Here is a 9,600-nt window from a genome sequence, read left to right on the forward strand (position 1 = left end):
GGGCTATTGCAATGGAAACCATTTATTTCTGAATCTAAGATAACCAGGGCAACCAACCATCTCAGCTAATATTGCCCAACCAAGGGCTCACCCATACTTCCATTTGTGCTACAATATCTAGCAGGTCCATGATTTGTAGGCTCGGGTCCAGGTGTTTGTTTGTTTGTGTCCCACTGCTTTCCCCGGGAAAACCTGCTGTTTACTGCTGAATCAGAGCAATGATGTCTATCAGGTTTTCTTCAGATTATCATCCTGCTACTCCTTCGCAGGACAGTTACACAGAGGATTCCATAGCGTCACAGGATCGCACACTGTGTTAATCGTACTCAGTGTAGACCCATTGAAATGAATGACCGTGACTTGGGTCCATTTATTTTAACGGATCTACTTTGAGCGGAATTTAGTTGGATGCAATCCACAGAGCTACAAGGGATCTGAAGATCATAGAGCCCAAGTCTTGATCTGCAAGGCAGATCCCCACTCAAGTCTTGATCTGCAAGTCAGAAATCAACTGCAGCATTCACGATGGGCAGCCATCTTCCCACTGAAATTTGACTCAGGCAGATGTCCATCCTTTGTTTAAACACCTCCAGCAAAGTAGAGCCCATCACTTCTCAAAGCAGTCTGCTCCACCGTGTTAAGAACTCTTATCATTTGGAAATCTGCTTCTTTGCCCTTGCAACTCAAATTTGGCCCTGGTCAGCAAACAATTTGAATGGCTTTAAATGGAGATTAGGCAAAATCGTGGAAGATGCCTATGTTCTACCTCTTCTGTCAGAAACAGTATGATTCTGAATATCAGTTGCTGAGCATTGCAGGAGTGGAGAGTGTTGTTGCATTTAAGCCTTTGCTTGTGGGCTTCCCATAGGCATCTGGTTGGTCACAGTGAGAACAGGTTGCTGGGCTGGATGCGCCCCTCAAGCCTGACCCAAGCAGGTTGTCCTTATGTCCTTGTGGCAATTATCTGGGCCTTGATTTTGGATTTGCTGTGCAAAGTTGCACAACAATTACACTGCAAAATCCAGTCCTACTCCTGCCAGTTAGAATGGGAATAGCTACTGAGCCTGTGAGGTGAAGCTTGCATTGAAACAGACTAACATATACAAATAATGACCTTGCCTCCTGAGGTCTGAGTTTTCATAATAATCATTCCCCAGAAGGTCTAACTGTAAACAGCAGTAGGTTAATGGTCAATTTATTTTCATCAAACATCTAAGGAAGTAAAGTAATGGTCATTTTATATTCAAGACAAAGCCATAAATCCCAGCAGCATTAGAGCTATTTCTACATTATGCATACTGAGGATGATTTAAAGGTTCAGCACAGGGGGGTGGTTTTAGTGACTAACTTCGATTTACTGAATGGCAGCTAACCTACCCCCTGTTGCAAATTATAAATACTGTTACATAATTATTAAAGTTACGCAGAACCAAAGCCACACATGATTAATAGGCTGTGTCAAGCACAATTCAATCTTGCCTTGAGTCTGTTCTCAAGGATTTATAGTTACTTGGAAAAAAATATATAATTATCCCCTTCCCAAATTTAAAACATTTCATTCCTTTACGCCTTGCAAATTTAGATTTCAAACCAGCTTTGCCTTCTAGCAACAGAGCTGTGTTTGTTTGTTTGTTTCTTATGTTAGCCCTCCAGACTCAGCTTGTGCTCTGAGAGAAATAGGTACCACTCGTTGTCCCAATAAAATGCATTTTGCAGTAACCCGCATTAGCAGAGAGGAGCTAAAAGCCTTGGTTGGTGTAGGCTCAGCACATAAATACAGAGATGCTAGCTGAATGGGAGAGCATATAGAAATGAACAAACTGGAAGGGACCAAAGACGATAAGTTCCCTGCAATTGCAAACTCTTCAGGTTATGGATCTGATTTTTATTTTTATTCTTGGCTTATGCCACTTTGGAAAGCCATGTACACAAAAGACCCAATGTTAGTTAAAGCAAGCATATTCCACCCCATTCCTCAACATAAAGGGTTCACAGTGCCATTTACATATAAGATAAAAACCAAGACAGTGGCTACCCACAGGCTTACAGGACACAAAAGGGAAAAAGGGCAGAGGGAAGATGGAGAAAGCAAACTCCGGCATCAGCTCTTAAAGTTCAGTAGTCGCTCTGGAATGGAATAGGGATAGGAACCAAATGTAGTGGGTCTCTGAACGGAGCTGGCAGAGTGGTCCTGCTTTCCATCTCTCCCCTTGCTGCAACCTGGTGGAATAGCTGCTGCCAGGTAACCCCACCTCTGGAACCCTTGGACTAAGTTTGGCTAAGATACCCTGAGAAGCAGCTGAACCTATAGAGAATTGGCAGACAGACAGAAGGACAAACAAACAAACCATGCTCCAAAACAGACAGACAGACTAGGGTGGCATGCAACATTAAAACACAAAACACCATTCAAAACAATATAGATAATTAAAGTGACTGGCTAATAAAATGACTAACAATTAAACTGCATAGGCCTTTTGGCATAAAATGTCTTCAAGAGACACCTGAAAGTCAATAGCGATGCTGCTGCCTCATCTCTGCTGGAAAAGGGTTCCACTGCATGCAACCAGCAACATTAAATACCCAACTTCTAGTTGTAACATGGGTGGAAACTAGCCGTGCTCCTCCAGATGATCTCCGCAATCAGGCAGCAATATAAGGGTTTGGGCTGTCCTTAAGGTATCCCGGAGCCAAGTTCTTCAGGGCTTTGCATATCAACATAAGAATCTTGTATCCAATTTGAGTGCAAGCAGAGAATATTTTGGTGTGGCACAAGCCAAGAGTTCCTACTGTCTGGCTGCAAATGAAGATCTAGAAATGCATAAAATATAGAAAGGGTAAATATCATCTGTCAGAGAAATAGCTAACCCTTTCATGAGAAACAGCCATGCCCAAGTTGCGGCAGAAGCGCAAGCCGACTTAGAGAGTCAGGCTAGTTCAGCATTGTCTGCATTGACTGGTTAGCAGTTCTCCAGGATTTGAGACAGGAGCCTCTCTCAGCTCTAGCTGGAGATGCCAGAGATCAAAGCTGGAACCTTTTGCATGCAAAGCAGATGCTCTACTACTCAAATATGGTCCTTCCCCCGAAGGAAAGATTCCAAAATAGGCTGAACAGAGCATAAACAGTATACCAAGAAAGTCCACGATGAACTATGAGGCAAAGGCCAACCTTCACAACATGAATTCTGGTTGGTGCTGTGAGCTATTTCAAAAGTATGTTTTATAAGAAAGTAGATGGTTAAGGGGATTGTCAGTAAATTGCGTGCATGCAAATGTCTAGGTTCCCAGTTCAGTTCAGGCCTATAGCAACAGAAATCATTTCCATCTGAATGTAACAATCAGCCTTTCAGCAGCAACAGTGCTAAATGAGATTAGAGGCAGATGTATTTTCCCCTGGTGGTTGGGGGAAAGGAAATTAGTACATTTGCTTCCTTTTAATAATCTCAGGAGAGGGATTGGAGGGGGTTGAGGGAGAACTGACATATCTGGCCCACTCCTCATCAGTCATCCGTTTGTTCTTTTAGACACCAAGAAAACACGCTCAGACAGCTATGCTGTGTGGAAATGAGGCAAATGTACATAGAGCAAAGGATGTCAGCTGAAGAGGCTAGACAATAAGAACCTGATTTTTAGAAAGTTATATAATGGCAATTTGTTGTTTTTTTTAAAAAGAAAAGAAACAATAGCATTCTTAGTAAGATTTGATGTACAATCTGAAATCTCTCTGACATGCATATGAAAGGAGAACTTGAAAGACAAATTGCTATTTTTACTTGCAACGATATCCTTAATTCTACATACTATGAAAGGATGAGCGGGATGGAAGGGGTTGGTTTTTAAAAAAATATATTAAAAAACACACCATTATTTACCACCCTTTCTTGATTTAAAGCCTTATCCACCCTTCGTACCAGCCCCTACTGCCATACGAACATAGCAAGCTGCCTTATCCTCAGCCAGACCATTGGTTCACTTATGATTTACACATAATAATAAATAATATTTATACATATACCTGCACACAGGTAGTAGTAGTAATAATAATAATAATAATAATAATAATAATAATAATAATAATAATTTATTTATACCCCACCCCATCTGGCTGGGTTTCCTCAACCACTCTGGGCGGCTCCCAATCGAATATTAAAAACACAATAGAGCATTAAACATTAAAAACTTCCCTAAACACAGACTGTACAGCCATACCTGTACAGCTCAACTATTTCATTTAATGTAATGTGTGAACATGTCTATTGGCACAGCTGGGAAGCCTAGTGAGTTGCCAAGACTGCTATATTTGCACTCATTTAATCTGGTAATGTATCTGAATTTGTTAACTACTTAGGCCCATACTTGCTTAAGCTGTGCAATCTACTGCTATCTAGCTATGCATTATATTTACAGATAGGATTTGTTTAAATTTCATTCACATTTGGCTGGCTCTGCTTCAGGCAGCAAAATAGCTTGGTTTACTACTGTCCCACTGTAGACATTTAACTTACATAGACCTGGGCGTAGAGGTCTGAAGAAATCTACTAACTCACACCAACAAAGTTTGGCGCTCCAGAAGACAAAAAAGCAGGGACAGTGGTTTACTGGCAGGATTCTTCAGGGGGGAAGCCATGGCTGTTTAAAGTGTTATCCTATTACTTTGAATGTATATTGCAAATAGGGCCTAGGTGAGGATGGGGTGGCAACCTCAGACCTTATTTCTGTCTAAGGCAGTGATGGCCAAACTTGGCCCTCCAGCTGTTTTGGGACTACAACTCCCATCATCCCTACCTAACAGGACCAGTGGTCAGGGATGATGAGAATTGTAGTCCCAAAAGTGCTGGAGGGACAAGTTTGGCCATCACTGGTCTAAGGGATTGAAATTTATTGAGCTGTAGCTAGTTCAGATGTCTGCTTTCTCCTCCCACCCACGTGACAGACTGTCGCTCAACTTTACTTTCTTAGACTGAGGTAAATGTTTTAAGTTCCTAACAAAACACGGAAGAAAAGGAAAGAAACAGGGAGGAATTAAAAATGATCAAAGGATGAAGAAGACTCAGCTGTGCCCATTAATATTAAATGCTGCTTTTAAAGGTTAATGGGATTATTATAAGAACTGCTAGCTGCTGAGGGGGGAAAGGCCAGGAAAATTAGTGACCCGAGCGAGGAGGTGCAGAACTTGAGAGATAATGAGTTATTGGATGAGGTAAAGGAAACCATGGCTGCTTTCAAAAGTAGAGAAACAGAAGACTTCAAGAAACAAGAAAAGAAGTGAACCTATAAAAGTGAATGTGGAAGAGTAGATGACTTCCTGTTGATAAACCCACCCAAGCTGTAGTTCAGCATGATGAAATAAAAACATTCAGCCATCATAAGGGGGGGGGGATGATTACAGTGTGAGATGAAGGCTTCACAGTAATAATGAAATTTCGCATCAGTGCCTTAGGGCTAAGAATTCTAGGTAAATGCGCCTAGGCCAGAACTCCAGAAAGCAGCCTGCTTAGCTTTGATTTAAGCTCTCAAAGCTACCAGGAAGAGAAGCAAACTGGATTCCAGACAGCAGGAAAGGACAGGCAGCTAAATGAACAAGAGAAGATACATTTGCAGGAGCTGTGTTGCTGTTTTTTTGTCTGTGAAGTCTTCCTTGCGATGAATGTTACAGAGCCATGACAAAATGACAAGCCAATCATAGGAGATGTCAAAACTGTTAAGATAACGGCTTTTCTACACAAATGTTCAGAAAATGCCATTTCCTCAGAACTCAGGCACGCAAATGTCTTTGCTTGTTGGAACTGCTGACAAAAAGTAAAATAAAGTAACAGTCTACAGAAATTCAGACAGATTATCATTGCACTGCATTTGATCAGGACAACCGTTCGTGCCCTGAACGTACAAAAGGGCTCAGGAATAATTCTTGGAACACGTTGCTGCCCACCTAACACTCAGACATCCTTTATTTAGATTCCGGGTCACTTTTTTCAGTTCACAGCATGCTGCTGACAAAAATGACTTGACCAAAGGTAAGGGAAAAATCAATATTTCATTATAAAATCATCACAGCATTTAGCGTTCTAATAAGTTACTTCCTTGCCAGGTCTACCCACAATCCAGGATTTCCTTGTTTGCTTAGGGCGTTGGGGTCAGGAGGCAGAATGATAGAAGCGTGACATTTTAGCTAGGCAAAGATGGCTGGTTCAATAGCTTGGCCATAACAATTACTCAGTAATGGTACCTACTCTTTTGTGCTGTGGAGTTAGTCCCTCAGACGTCAAATGTTCAATCATAGACATAGACCCAGCAAACATCCCTTGTGCAATCCAATCTGCAGGTCAAGTTGATCTGGTTGATGTGCTCCTGTTCTTGTTGCTGTCCTTTTTTGAACCGGCTGGTTTTATATACAGTTTTCAAAAACATTTTATACAATTGTTTCCAACTGCACTGTATTCTGTTTGCTGTTAGCTGCCGTGGCCACTAATGTGTGGAAAGGTAGGACGTAACTTTACATCAAAGGTGGAGAATCTGTAGCCCTCCAGATGTTGTTGGACTCCCATCAGCCCCCAGCCAACATGGCCTATGGTCAGGGGTGATGAGATTTATAGCCCAGCAAAATACGGAAGACCACGGGTTTCCTTACCACCACCCTGCCTTAAACAACCAAAATACATATTCAGTTGCACCTACCAACATAGATCACCAGTCTGACTATAAACTATTCAATTTGGCATTGATATAAAGTAATCTATTCATAAGCGTCAAGTGCTTATCTGTTTTGCAGTTGCTCCCAAACTATCCAACTGATCTCTGTCAAGGTGTCACTTGTAATCTCAAAACCTGAGGGACTACTTGCAGTTGGGAAAGCAAAAGGGAAACACAGAAATGTGCGGGATGAATGAATGATGAATAGAAAGGCGCATAAAATCAGAATGAATGTTCACTCTTGTATAACCGCCCTGCAAACAAATGCTCAGTAAAGTCTGGGCATAGACTAACCTTTGTGTCAGCTTTGTGCAAGCAAATCAGGGACGGAAGTTGAATTAACATGTCAACTAGAATAGTGTTTACCGTATTTTTCGCTCCATAGGGCGCACCGGACTATAGGGCACACCTAGTTTTTAGGGGGGGGAATAAAGAAAAATCCCGCTGGCTGTCTTGACTTCCTCTTTAGCCACGCGCAACCTCTCCAGCCGGGAGAAGCTGCGCGTGGCTTTGGCAGAAGCCAAGACAGTGAGTGGGATGGATCCCGCTTGCTGTCTTGGCCTCGTTTATAGCCGCGGGGTTGGGGCGGGGGAAGCCCGAGCTTCCCCCGACTCCAGCCCCCAGAACAGGTCTAGGAGTGGTGGCAAGGTTGCATGCAGCCTTGCCGCCACTCCCGGAGCTTGCGAGGCTGGGGGGGGGGTGCTCCAAAAGCTTGTGGATAGCTGCCTGAAGCCCAGGGAGCGCAGCGGGAGTTGGCTCTGCGCTTCCTGGGTTTCAGGCTGCAGCCTGCTATCCGCAAGCCTTCGGAGCGCGGGGGGGGGGCCTCCCGCTGCGCTCCGAAGGCTTGCGGATAGCTGCCTGAAGCCTGGAGAGCAAGAGGGGTCGGTGTGCACCAACCCCTCTCGCTCTCCAGGCTTCAGCGAAAGCAACGCAAAGCCTCCGGAGCGCAGAGGGAGCGCTCCCTCTGCGTTTCAGAGGCTTCCTGTTGCTATCACTGAAGCCAAGGAGCCTGCATTCGCTCCATAGGACGCACACACATTTCCCCTTCATTTTTGGAGGGGGAAAAGTGTGTCCTATAGGGCGAAAAATACGGTATTTTTATTTGTCTGTAGGGAAGTTGGGTGGTGTTGCATCAAAGCAAGTATTATCCCATACTTTCCAGTGCATTTGGCTTCGTTTTCATTACTGTAAAAAGTCCAGTCTTTGGGGAAATGGCATATGTTGTGCAACAGCTCCTAACAAACTAAAATTGCGGAGCTTGAATTTGTTGGTACGTGACTGAATCCAGTTCGAAGATACTGACCCTCTGGAAGCACCAACAGTCTATTTAGAAGTAACTTCTACTGAATTCAACCATGCTTACCCTCAGGAAAGTGGGATTTGGATTGCAGCCAAATGTTGAATTGATCTGGACAACAACAACAACAAAGTGCTCCCTTTTCAGAAGGGCAAGCCACTGTTTTTTAAACAATGCATGAGGAAGGACTGAAGGTTAGCCTGTATTTGTCAAGCAGCTGTCACCATGGGCTGCAGTTAGTGGGTTCCTTCTTGGCTATGGTCTCTCAGGTGTGCTAAACATCAAGCCAACAACTTCATCACTGCATAGCTGTCAAGCGTCCCTTATTTGAAGGAATAGTCCCTTATTCCAGCGCCATGTCCTGCTGCTGTCCCTTATTGATGGATGTCCCTTAAATGTCCCTTAAATGATGTCCCTTAAATTTCAAAGGAAGCAGCTCCTCTCCCTCCCTCCCTCCCTGCCGGCCAGGGAGGAGGGAGGCTCCAACTGTGTTGCTTGGCTGTGTTGCTCACACAATAAGAAGTCTAAGAACGACTGGGGGGTGGAGCTTGCATGCCTTGTGCTGATCAAATCGGCTGCGTTCCCTGGGGACTCGCCTTTGCTCAGCGCTTCCCAGTGGAGAGGTGACGGTGGTTTTCCTTGAGGCTTCGTTTGGCTGCTGGCTGGGCGTTCTGGTGGGGGGAAAGGAAAGGAGATCTCATGGGAGGGGGGGGGGCTTTTGAATTTGTTTTCGAGGCTCCTTCGATTGACTTATGGGGAAAAAGAAAGGAGCTGGTTGACTAAAATGGTGGGTGACTGGCGATCTGATGGCGAGGGGGGGAGGCTGTGTGTGTGTGGCTAGTTAATGCAAGCTGAGGGGGGTTTTGAATGCTGGACGACATTTTGTTGCACGTGCTGCTGCAAACTTTGCAGTGCAAAGCCAGGCCGGGGAGCCATCTTAAGTTGAGGCTGCATAGGCCTTGTGGTGCATGTGATTCAGATTCTATTCAGTTGAACCTCTGGTTACAAAGTTGGTTGGACAGTGTTCTCGAAGCTACCAGCATGAGTTTGACCAGACTGCAGGAGGACAGGAAGACTGGAGTGCCTGGAACAGGTGAAGCTGCAGGTCCCTTATTTTGGCTGCTGATCCCTTATTTTCAAGGCTGCTGGTCCCTTATTTTCAAATCTGTAAGTTGACAGCTATGCATCACTGTCTCTGAACTTCCTCTGAAATATCATCTCAAATAAATATCACCGGTGGGCAACAAGCGTTCATTCACCCAGATAAGGTTTTGCACATTGGCAGCTGTACAGTTAGCCTCCCCCTTCACATGGCAGGTGTTTTGGCAGCCCCATGGCAGGAATGGGGAGCTTTAGTCGTCAAGGTCCACTGCCACTGCGACACAGCATGTCGGGGATAGCCAATGTGGTTTCCTCCAGGAGCAGATGCTGGCCCCACCAACCTCAGCCTGCCTTTAGCTAGCAGAGATGTCCCTCTGCCCAGTCCTACCATCTTCCACCAGTGTCCTGCCAGCTGTCACCTGTGAAGTTGCACCAGCAACACTCTGCAGGAGTAGAAGTCCCACTTGTGCCTGCCTGTGTGGACAGGTGGAAGTGTCCCTAGTAGGATTCTC

The sequence above is a fragment of the Podarcis filfolensis genome (genome assembly GCF_964270895.1).
Source record: "Podarcis filfolensis genome assembly, chromosome: 12".
Taxonomy (NCBI): Eukaryota; Metazoa; Chordata; class Lepidosauria; order Squamata; family Lacertidae; genus Podarcis; species Podarcis filfolensis.